This window comes from Notamacropus eugenii, chromosome 1 (genome assembly GCF_028372415.1).
Source record: "Notamacropus eugenii isolate mMacEug1 chromosome 1, mMacEug1.pri_v2, whole genome shotgun sequence".
Taxonomy (NCBI): Eukaryota; Metazoa; Chordata; class Mammalia; order Diprotodontia; family Macropodidae; genus Notamacropus; species Notamacropus eugenii.
Genome location: NC_092872.1, coordinates 662,422,935 through 662,435,974, shown reverse-complemented (window position 1 = coordinate 662,435,974; position 13,040 = coordinate 662,422,935). Strand labels below are relative to the sequence as shown.

The 13,040-nt window shown below is 39.0% G+C and overlaps 2 long non-coding RNA genes across 5 annotated transcripts in view; one reads left to right on the top strand and one right to left on the bottom strand.

Moving 5' to 3' along the window:
- The window catches only part of LOC140521054 (uncharacterized), a 54,318-nt gene that overhangs the window by 3,290 nt on the left and 37,988 nt on the right, over window positions 1-13,040 (top strand). The window lies entirely within an intron of this gene.
- Window positions 1-13,040, bottom strand: part of LOC140521055 (uncharacterized) — an 84,911-nt gene that overhangs the window by 34,907 nt on the left and 36,964 nt on the right. The gene's annotated exons all lie outside the window — the stretch shown is intronic.

Below are 13,040 nucleotides of genomic sequence, written 5' to 3'. Positions count from 1 at the left end.
CTGCTGGGAGCACAGAGAGCCAGTCCCTCCATCAAAATCTGCCATATTGAAAGCTCAAGCAATCTGCAAATTAGCCAGCATTTCCTAAATATCAGTTATATACTGAGCCCAATTCTAGTGCCTATAGGGGATACAAAGAACCAAAGGATGAGTTTTCTAACCTCAAGGAGTTCATCATCTAACTGGGGAGACAGCTCCTATCACTAAAACAATTAGAGGATAATTCAGTTGAATTAATAGACATATATCAAGCATCAGTTACATGCAAGTCACTGTGCTAGCTTGTAAGGCTACCAAGACAACACAAAGGGGGAGCTACACTCAAAAAGCTGACATTTGCAGTTAAATATGTAACCTGTGGCCAAACTCTGGATTTATATGGATTAGATTCAATCTCATGGGCAAAAGAAAAAAAGTCTCTTTGGCTCATGGAAATATCAAAACAAAGCTTGTGTCCAGTCTCCATAGATGTTAGGGAAAGAGCAAGCAGGTCCTATGCAAGCACTCAAGGTAACAATGTATATCTGATACAAGATAACCTTTATTCCACCAAACAGAAATTGTAGAAAACATATAATGGGCTCACAGCAGACCAAAAATACAACTCCTCTTCCCTCTTCACTGAGTCTAACCTTCTACTCAGGACCAGTATAGTTCTTCAGACACATAACCATTCTATGGTTTGGGTAATATTCAGAAGAGAAATGAACTTGGGATTGCTAAAGAGGAACCCCCATGACTTATGGACCTATACAGAAATCTACCCTTATGGGACTACTATGAGATCTTAGACTTCCCCAGAAGGGGAAATGAAATGGAAATTGCTAAAGAGAAAGCTCCCTTCCCATGAATCCTAAACAGTGGAGAGCAAAATCCATGACTTTTGTTCCCCTATGTCATAGCTTCAGTCCATTGTCCTTCCTCCAGATGTGATGACCATGTATGTGATTCTCTTCAGCTAAGAGAATGGCATGAGTTTCTCCTCTCTCTAGAAGGCTGGATCCATGAACTCCCAAACTTGAGATTGCTAAAGAAGTAATTCTAAGTCTGATGCCACCCAGGAAATGCCAATTCTTTCTCTGGAATGCTAGATTCCCTGAACTCTTGAACTTAGAACAGCCAGTTAACAACCCAAAGACTGGTATTGCTCAGGAATTTCTCTCTCTCTCTCTGTCTCTCTCTCTCTCTCTCTCTCTCTCTCTCTCTCTCTCTCTCTGTCTCTCTCTCTCTCTGTCTCTCTCTCTCTCTCTCTCTCTCTCTCTCTCTCTCTCTCTCTCAGGCTGGATTCCAGAACTTGAGATCCAGGAATTCCCTAGGAGAGTGTGGGCAGAAGCACGTGAAACTCCCATATCTTCTGTTTGGGGACAGGATTGGTGGCGTGCTATGCACAAACACAAACTTTCTGCCACTCTCCCTCCTGAAGGAATCACGAATACTTGTACCTCTGCTGCTCTCTAGCCTCTTCTCCAGAAGGGGAGAAATGGGCACATTCTCTAAATCTAGCTCTAAATCCCAAGACCTTTGCTCTCAGAGGATGTTTTCTTGCTTGTAGAAGGAGCAAGTTGGTTACATCCTATGACTCCATCTCAAGAGGCTTTAAAACAATATTTTGTTCTATTTAGTCAAATGTTTTCTAAAAAGTAAAAGCACAATGAACTCATATTCTCTATATCTTTCAGTCAGATGTATGATTATGAAGATACTTTGACACTTTTCCTAAAAGTCCATTTTCAACAGACGTACTCCCTCCAGCTATGCAGATCACAACACATACACCATGTGTGGCTGTGGTTTATGTCCCCCCAGAATTCTTCACAGAGGGATCTACCCAGTGTACTCAGAATCTTCCTCTAGATATAGCCATCCATTGAATGGATACCAATGGAGCATGCAGTCTGTCTTTTGTATCCCTCACTTTCTCCACTTTCCTATCACATAGCTGATGACATTTTGTGTCCCATTTCTCTTATATGATTCTTTATTGGCCATGTGTTGCATCCTATTCCCATGTACCGTGCAATCTGGAGAACTTTACTCTTTATTTCTTTAGAAAATGGCTTATTAAAGGAAATCATTAATCAGGTGAGAAGATGAAGGTGGATTGAACTGAGGGAAACACATAGTGCTTAGAGTGATTCTAAGCTTTTCTATAATACTAAATGCCATCTTTTTATTCATGAGTTAGCACTATCTGGTTGAAAATCATGAAACACGATCATATTAGCGTCAGATTTACAAACCACCCAAAGAGCAATGGAAAAATCCTTGAGGGTCTTTTGCTGAGGACACACATGTCTGGAAAAGAAGGTGGGCCAGTCAGATAGCAAAAATGAGGGATAACAAATGGCCAGCTCCATTGTTACATTGATGCACCTGAAATATGAAAAGAACCAGAGGAAGGTTCTCTAAAGGAAAGAAGGTGGAAAGAAAAAACTAAGCATTACATGGAATGAGAAGGCGTGGTTGAGGATATGATCTTTACTGGTGAAGGGAATACCCATAGCAGTCAAGCTGTGCATAGATCCAAGGACTGCTACAGTTTATTATTTCTAACAGGAGGATTCCAAAGGAACAACCTCTTGGAGACACATGTTGCTTCTTTCTGAGCCATGAGACAATAAAGAAGTAAAATCTTTAAATGTTCCACACCTCAAACTAATCCAAGCAACTCTGCTTCCTCCATGCATACAAGCAAATCTGAAATTAATAGGTGTTTAGTGACTTCTTCCCATGCTTGGATGGGTTCATCCCTGCTTCCCTCTCTCCCAGTCCCCAGTGGTGGGTTACCTGTGCCTGGTCAGGAGTGTGTGTCTTAGGAGAAGGAAAAGGCCTCAATAGAACATACATTTCCTTCCCTCTTTCAGACCTTTGTCCTGGATTCTCTAAATCTCACTCAAATGAAGGGTAAATCCCAGATCAAGGGAGGTATCAGGATTAATTTGAATATGCCTTCTTTACTTAAATCTATTAGACTAGATGTAATAAGAAACAGATTGACTAGGAGGTGATTATACCCATTACTACAGAATTATTTGGACTTCAAGAGTCCTCTAAATAGGAAACCTTTAGAGTGCATTTCTTTTTTAAAAAAAAGGGAAGGGGTTAAAAAAAAACCACCTCCATGATTCAGTTACAAAAATTTGACCAAAGGGAAAGATATATTAAGAGATAATTTCTCCAGTTTACAAAAGGATTCATTGTAGGTTACTATGAAAAGGACTTTTAGGGAATTTAGGATCAGTTGAGGTTTATAGGAATCTAATTAAATGTGACTTTTCAGGATCACTTAGAAGCAGGGGAGAATTCATTCACCCAAGAGAAGCCTGTCATTTAAAGGTCAGAGAGAGTGTAGGGAACTGACAAGGTTAAATGGACTTTAGAGGGAAAATGGCTCTAGCTTCTAGGGCCAAGATTTAATAATGTCTGGGAGAGAAGGAAAACATATAGGGCAATGGGAGCAAGGAGTCCATAAAGTTAAATAGGGAATGAGGAAGAGAGCAGCAGTGACTGTCATAGTAAGAAGAAAGGAGAAGAAACCACATAGTGGTTGAATTAGGGCTGGAAGATCTTGGGGTAGCTAGGTGACAATGTAGGCCTGGAGTCAGGGAGACCTGAGTTCATTTCCAGCCTCAGACACTTATTAGCTGTGTGACTTTGGGCAAGTCACTTAACTTCTGTTTGCTTCAGTTTCCTGATCTGTAAAATGGAGATAATACTAAAACTTACCTCTTAGGGTTGTTATGAGGATCAGATGAGATAATTGTAAAAGTGCTTAGCACAGTGCCTGCTATACATACATACATATACATATACATACATGTACATATACATATACATATATAGGGGCAGCTAGGTGGTGCAGTGCATAGAGAACCAATGCAGGAGTCAGGAGGATCTGAATTCAAATCTCAACTCAAACACTTGACACTCACTAGCTGTGTGACCTTGGGCAAGTCACTTAACCCCAATTGCCTCATCCTGGGTCACTTCTAGTCTTCCTGATGAATATCTGGTCACTGGATTCAGATGGCTCTGGAGGAGAAGTGAGACTGGTGACTTGCACAGCCCTCCCTCTCTCAAAAACAAAGTCAAGTGCAAGTCATGTCACTATTTCTCTGATGGCGTGGTCTTCTTCAACAATGAAGGATGAAAACACACACACACATATGTATATATATACATATATATGTGGATATAGATAGATAGATAGTGCTCTATAAATGTTAGCTCTTATTATTATTATTTTATCTAGCTGTCCTGTGTTACTAGAGACCCCGGAATAGGCCCTTTCTCCTCAAATCTGTAACATCTTCAAATGTCCAGATGCACTGCAATAATTGCTGTGGCTTCCTGGCTCTTGGATACCTCCAGGACATCAGCCTTCACCCTTTACCTTTCCATCCCCAATATATGTGCACAGATTCTACCATGCAATTTCCCATAGGCCTAATAGTAGCAACGTACCTTCTCCTTATACCAAGTAGCCATTTAATACATATTTCCTAAATGAATGACTTCTTCCTTTAGAATCAATGAATTACTGAGGAGTTAAACAAGTCAGGTGTATTTAATACAAGCAGGATAGACCTCATATTTGAGCAGAGCAGGCTGGTGCCCGTATGTTGTTATGTGAAGGTGCCCAGGAGCCTCAACCAGCTCTTCCCCCAGCCTGCCACCTCCTCAAGTTCCACTATTAAGGCTTTGTTCCCCGTTAAAACATAAATCCACCTAAAGGGAAGAGTAAGACTTTAATTATCAACCATTAACACCTTGCCTTGAATTATCTTACCATAAATCAGCAAAGCAGCCACCCAGCAAGGCCCTGAAGGCATGAGGCTGAGATTCAATAAATTTGTACAGGTGGAGTGGGGTGAAAAGGATGAAAGATCTGGAATCTAGATAGATTTTGTTGTTGTTCAGTCATTTCAGTCCTATCCAACTCATGACCTCATTTGGGGTTTTCTTGGCAAATATACTGGAATGATTTCCTGTTTCCTTCTCTGGCTCATTTTAAAGATGAGAAAACTGAGGCAAACAGGGTTAAGTTCCTTGCTCAGGGTCTCACCACTAGTAAGTATCTGAGGCCAGATCTGAACGAATGAAGATGAGTCTTTCTACTTCCAAGCCCAGCATGGTATCCAGCGCACTGTCTAGCTGTCAAGATAGTTAGATAGACAAGGAGATAGATTAGATAGATAGATAGATAGATAGATAGATAGATAGATAGATAGATAGGTAGACAGATGATAGATAGATAGATACCTATCTATTTATTATGAGAGAGACAGTGAGACAGAGACAAAGAGAAAGACAGAGACAGAAAGACAGGGAAAGAGTCAGAGAGAGAGAGACAGAGACAGAGACAGATTCAGAGAGAGAGAGAGATCTACCTTCCAGATTCTAGAGAGGATGGATGATGATTCCAACCTCACTTCAGGTTTCTGAAAGAAAAGACACAGAGGAAGCTAACATAGGAGGAGTTGGGAATCTACATCATGTCTCTATCCCCAGCTCTATACTAAAAACTTCGGGGAACTTCCCCTAGGGTAAGCTCCAGGACACTTTCTCCTTCTTGAGCTGAAGTCCTTGCTACCCATGGGAGAGCTCCTTTACTCTGTATTGTGATACAAACAAACAAATAAAAAAATATACATACACACATATGCCCTCTTTACTCAAATCTATTAGACTAGATGTAATAAGAAGCAGATTGACTAGGAGGTGATAACGCCCATTACTACAGAATTATTTGGACTTCAAGAGTCCTCTAGATAGGAAACCTTTAGAGTGCATTTCTTTTAAAAAAGGGAAGGGGTTAAAAAAAAAATCACCTCTGTGATTCAGTTACAAAAATTTGACCAAAGGGAAAGCTATATACATATAGCACATATACATACATGTGTGTTTCTGTGTCTGTGTGTGTTTTCTTTGATTTCTATTGGCTACCATCTTGTATAAATAGGTTTCTTTGCTGTTTAGTATATGGGTATTCATTGTGGAACTGGTATTTGGTAGAGAAGGAGTCAGGCTATTTCCCCCATTAATGAAACAGTGGTCAGAAGTTAGCTTCAACCTGAATACCATATCCCTTAGACTAATAACAATATTTAAATTATTAAATTTATTAATTATTATTTATTAATAACATTAATTAATGCATTAATCATTAAATAATTAAATAATAATAAATATTTTTAAAAAGAGGGCTTAGGTTCCTAAGAGGGGAAGACTTGAGTTCCAATTCTTCTTTAGACCTTCACAATCTGTGTGACTCTGGGCAAGTCACTTTCCCTCTCTCTGCCTCAGTTTCTTCATCTGTAAAATGGGGATAATAATAGCACCTACCTCTCAGGATTGTTATGAGGAACATATGAGATTAACACATATGAAGTACTATGTAAATGCTAGGTATTATCATAAGTTCTCCTATACACATATGAGAGACTAGTTTACTTACAGAGGAAAGAAGTAGCAAAGCAAGAATTTGAACCCCAAGCCAACCCTCTAAGTCTACATTCTACTGCACCATGAAGCTTCATTTCTAAAGTCTAGTCTAGTGTTGAATCCAAAGACATCACAGTTTTACTAAGAATCGACCCTATATGCCTGATGGCTGAGCCCTGGAGGTTTCCTGTAAAATCTGGAGGAGGACCAGGCGTTAGTAGGCAAGAGCTATTCTTTGATGTGCCAGATTTAAGACAGGACTCTATCAGAGCCTCGTTCTCCAGTGAAGTCCTTGATGGGGACATTCACAGGACTGACCAACCTCTGTTGGGTCATGGAGGAGCCATAGCTTATGACTATACTTGCACTTTCCAAGCTATTGCCAACAGCCTCCAGATTTTAATGAATTGTCTATGTAATGGGGGGAATGGCCAATGAGTGCTCACTTTTTAGAGCATGCACAACACACCCTGCCTGACACCAACCCACGTTGATGCATGGTGAGCCTGTTTCTAAGTGTGTGTAGTGGAGGACCTTTCCCCCACTTCAGAACTCCCACAGGTATCCTCTGACTGTTTCTGTCTTATTTCCTGATTATTTTGTTATGACAAAAAGCCTTTTCATTGGAATTTGCGCAGCATCTGAGCATGAATGCAAAAAGTTTGAGTAAAGGAACTCTTGAGTTCTTCCCCAGTAGCCAGTGAGGCAAGAATTGCTATGAGCCTGTAAGGCTAGTTGGCTGGCAACCATGTGGCTAAGGATACAAGGCATCTCTGTTTCTTTCCTGATCTTAGAGAGAACTGACTTGGTTGTGACCTTATAAGCTTTGAAGGGTTAGAAAGACCATTAGGGATCCAGCAATTGTCATTGGGAGAAGAATCTGCTTGGAGCTGCAGCAACCTTTAGAAGCACCCAACTCAGCAAAGAGCCAGGGTAACTTAATGAGGAAAAGACTCATCCACGGGCTATACAGGGATATGCCACACCTCGAACTGAATTTGATAGTGACTCTGCAAAGGGAGAAAAATCCCCCCAAGGTCACAAAGTAGTGGGGGGAGGGCAGTAGTATTAAACTCAGAGAAGGTCACTAAATAGAACCTGCACTTCACGTTATCTTAGAAAAATGCCTATTAATATTATTTGTTTTATTCCATTTTTATTTATTTTGTTAAATATTTCCAATTACATTTTATCTGTTTCACATACACTAGGGATTGTTGCGGGCCCCAGGCAGGCAAGGGGCTATTTGCCATTCTGGGTGTAGGGAGTGCTACTTTGAAGCAATTACTTTCATGATACTTTCCCCTGGTGGGGTGAGTGCATAAATGAGAGAGAGAGTGTCCCACTCTGGGAGGTCATTGTTACACTTTGGTCTTTTCTATACTTTTGAGGTAAATATTCCCCTTTGTGGAGCTGGGAGGGGAAAAAATCTAAGATACATGGAAGTGATTGTAGAACATTGAAGACAAATAAAATAACCTTGGCCCCTCCTAACCCTAGATTTCATATTGATCTCAATAGCTATTCTCCACTGAACTCTAGGGAATGTGATAATTTTGTCATTATACATTATAATTCAGAGGGCAAAAAACATCATTTATATTTAAATATGACTCTACACGAATGCCTTAGGAGTTACCACTGTACTCTCTGTCTTCCTTTAAAGCTAGGAAACATGTTAATATAACATTAAAAAACAATCCCCCTTTGGAAGAGCTAATTGGTGTTAATGGGTTAATATATAGAGAGGAGATGTTAATTGGTTAAATGATAAATGGATTGTCCTAGTCCCCCAATAGTGGTTTCCCTCTCACTGTAGGATTTCAAGCAAATATCAGCGATGATTTATTGAGAATGTTAAGGGGATTCCTTTTTTCCTCTTTTAAATAATATTTTATTTTTTTCTAATTACATGTAAAAAACAATTTTTAACATTCTTTTTTTAAATAAAATTTTGACTTGCAAATTTTCTCCATCCCTCCCCCTCTTCTCCCTAAGATGGCAAGCAACTTGATGTAGGTTATATATGTGTATATACATGTAATCATGTAAAACATATTTCCATATTAGTCATATTGTAAAAGAAAAAACACAACAAAAGGAAAAAACCTATGAAAAAATCAAGTGAAAATAGTATTCTTCAATCTGCATTCAGACTCTATCAGTTCTTTCTCCAATGTGGATAGCATTTTCCATCATAGGTCTTTTGGAATTGTCATGGATCATTGCATTCCTGAAAAGAGCTAAGTCATTCATAGTTGATCACTGCACAATGTTGCTGTTACTGTGTATAATGTTCTCCTAGTTCTACTCATTTCACTTTGCATTAGTTCCTGCAAGTCTTTCCATGTTTTCTGAAATCTACCTCATCATCATTTCTTATAGCACAATAGTATTCCATTACATTCATATGCCACAATTTGCTCAGCCATTCTCCAACTGATGGTCATCCCACCAATTTCCAACTCTTTGCCACCACAAAAAGAGCTGCAATAAATATTTTTTGTATATGTAGGTCTATCTCTGTTGAGGGAATTCTTGAGACATATCTTGGGCTGGAGATTCTTTGAAGTTTCTCCCAACTTTGAGAGTCTTTGATTCTTTGCCAAGTACAAGTACAGAGTCTACAGACTGTTTGAGGAGCACATAAAATAATTAACAACACAGAATAGTGCATGAGAGCTAATGGGTGGTGCAAGAAGCAGGTGTAGTAGGAAGCCAGGAGAGAGAAATCCCTATGTAGCTGGATAATTAGGAAAAGTTTAAGATAGGCCTTGAAGGATGGATCAAAAAGGGGAGGAGAATATAGAAGGATCTGTGTGAGTAAAGTCATGGAGGCAGGATATCCCTGTTTCAGGGATGATGAGGAAACTGCCACTACATTTAGAGGCTGGTCATGTTGATAGGGAACTAAGATATCTCCACTTTTAGTATGGCCATCTTTTGACTACTTAGTCTACTCTAAATGTTTGTAAATCTAGGAAGGAAAATGAGACAGGGAATAAAGTTCTTATCAAAGCAGGAAGAATCCAAGAGAGAAAATGGACCCTGAAGAAAAATTTTCAGGACTAGATTGGGCCACCTTGTCTAGACAGCCTTCCAGGACACCAGGACACGGTGATATGTGTGCACGGGCTTAGGTCTCCATGGAGCCCTCCCTCCTAGAAAAAAAAAGTCAAATGGGCAGACCCCCAGATTATCCATAGTTGTTCTCAAGAAGAAGTGACCTCTATCCAAGAGCATGTCATCTATTATAAAGAGGAGTTGTGGAAGCTACAAAAAGAGTATATAACCTTTACCCATTGTCTCTGTCATTAATCCTTGCCCTGCACAATATTCTGTGGTCAATGGGGCAAGAGATCTTTACAAAATCTTAGCATCTCTGAGTTGGGTGAAACCTCAGGTAGGATTTCACCTAAATCATCCCAAAATAAAGGGAACACAGTAAGAGAGGAAGAAATAAGAAAGGAAGAGGCATGGATTGGTTGTTAGAAGCTCACTAAAGGCCAGTAAGTTTGCCTTAAGTATTTGATGCAGTTCTAGAATACATTATTAACTACATGATTTATGAAGCAAAACAGGTGTTCATCATTAAGAGCTTTAATAGCTTCCTCCAGAATAGGTCAAGTCATAAGTGAGGTTTCAGCTCCTCTGTTGGGCAGTGTTACCAGATGGATCAGTCAGGGGAATGCCATAGATATAGTTTGCCCAGATTTTAGAAAAGCATTTGATGAAGTCTCTCATTCTATCCTTGGCATGAACATCATGGAGAGAACTGAGCTAAATTATAGTACAGTTAGGTAAATTCAGCACTCATTGAAAGATTAGGCAGGGGGGGAAAAGCAATATCATGTGTGGAAAGATGCTAGAGCTCTGCAGTCAGAGGGCAATGAGTTCAAATGTCACTTCTGATGTTTATTCTCTATGTGATCTTGGGCAAATCATTTAGCCTCTCTGAGATTTGACATCCTCACCTGTAAAATGAAGGATTTGACTGAAAGGTCTCTGACATCTTTCCCAGCTGTAAATCTGGGATCTTCTAAGTAGTCATTAATGACTAGGTATCTCTTTGGAAAGAAGTATCTAGTGGAGTACTCCAAAGATCTATCTTTGACCCTGAGTTCTTTGACATTTTCATCAAGGATTTGAATAATAGCATAGATAGGATACTTCTCATTTGGCAGATTACACACATCTCAGAGTAAGAGTTGACACATTGATGGGATAGCTGTCATGATGCAAAAACTTCTCCATGGAATGATTGGGATGAGTCTAATAAAATGAAAGTTAATGGAGATAAACATAAAGACTTACATTTAGGTTCAGAAAGTCCACTTTATAAGGACAAAATTAGGGAGAAATAGATAGAAGCACAGCTATAAGTAGCTACCAATAAATAAGGTATTGTATCAGGCTGGCCAAATGTAGAGGGTTGCCACCATCGTTGGTAGCTATGTCTATATCTCCTCTCCAGTCCTGTTACCATGTGTGCATCAACCACTCCCACAGTGTTTTCCACCTTTTGCTCTGAGGACTATACTCAGACCAATATTATTACCCTTACTTTTGGAAAATTCTGTTTACCATCCCTGTAACTCTGGAAACCAGAACTATCTTTCCTCCACTCTTCCATGTGTAATTTCCCCATATTAGAATGTAAATTGCTCTATGAATTGTCCAACCCTTCTAGGAGTTGATTAGGACTTATGTATGCAAAGAAAGTGACTAAAATGACGATAGCCTTTAATACAGAGATCACACTTCTAGGCATACACCTGAAGGATGGAAGGAAGAAAATAAGCATTTATCAAGCACCTACTATGTGCTGGGCACTATGCTAAACACTTTACAAATATTATCTCATTTCATCCTCACAGCAATACTAAGAGGAAGGTGCTACTATTATTATTATTCTAGGAAACTGAGGCAAACAGTGGTTAAGTGACTTGCAGAAGGTCACAAAGTCAGTAAGTGCCTGAGGCTAAATTTGAACTCAAATCTTCCTGACTCCAAGCTTGGCACTTTAACATCTTCATCACCTAATGGAATGGTATTAAGAAATTATGAATATGATGAATAGAGATGTATGGGAGATAAAGCAAAGTCATCAGAACCTGGAAAACAATATGCACAATGACTACAATAATGGAAATGGAAAGAAAACTAACAAAACAATGGAAACTGTTGCAAAAGTATAATAATAAGCTTGACACCAAGGAAGAAATATTTGAATGCAGCTCCTCCCTTCTTTGCAGAGGTAGGGAACTTTGGGTGTAGAACATTGCATATAAATGTCAGCTTTGGTTCACAAATTGGTTTAACTGTGTTTTTATTTTTTGTCTCTTTTTATTCTTTAAGAGAGGACTCGTGGGATGGAAGGATACACTGGGAAATGTAGGTTATATAAAAACAAAATATATCAATAAACTTTTTAAAGTGTATGCACAAACTCCTTCCACAGAGAGATTCCCACTTTTGTATCTCTGTCCCTAGGGACTAACACAATACTTGGCACATAGTAGGTGCTTAAAGAATACTCATTCATCCATCCATCCATCCATTCATTCATTCCTATAGAGCTATTTATCAGCTTTTCAAGGTTGGCCAGTGAAAGTCAAGTCAGGGATTAAGAACCAATACACCAAGCAGATGAAGTATACTAACTGTCCAGGCTACGATAAGCAATTGGATGGAGCTTATCTGTCACTACAGTTACCTCCTCCATATCTTGTGGGCTAGGGGCCTGGTGCCCTCTCATCTGGAAAATCTTTGTAAAATTTGTTGGCCCTCCCTTCATACCAGAGAAGAAATCTGAATTATTATGGTATTAAATGATAAAATATGTTGACATCATACAATACTATACTTATATTTTAAACATTTCCAACCTTTTTCTGTCTCCTGGTCTTTATGTTTCATCAGTGACTTCTGCAAAACTCCCAGAAGATTCCCATTTAATTTCTTATGCTAATCCATGATATATTGAAACTGAGATGTTGCAAGTATATATAGATATATATACATGTATATGTATACAAGTATACATATACATGTGTATATATGTGTGTACATACATATACATATATACACATGTATATATGGATATATAAATAAGCAAATTATATATACATACATATGTATGTGTATATGTATGTATATGTGTGTGCATATAAAGATCATTGAATGTAACCTATACTGGAAAACAATCTCTTCTGTAACATCTGATGAGTGGTTATCTAATCTATAACATAAAGACTACAGTGAGGGGGAACCCCTACTTCCTGCAGTATCTTCTAATGGGTGTCCCTGCCACAAGTCTCTCCTCATTTCAATCTGTCCTTCACACAGCCACCAAAGAAATGTCTTAAAGCATAAATCTGACCATGTCACTTATGACCACCCCATCCTGCCTTCACTCCAGTGAGTGTCATCAGGGATTAAGCAAGAACCAATACACCAAGCAGAGGAAGTATTCTAACTTCCAGACTATGACAAGCAATTGGATGGAGGTTATCTGTCACTACAATTACCCTGTCCACTCCATAAACTCCAATGGCTTATGTCTAGGATAAAATATAAATGATTTGCCATTTCAA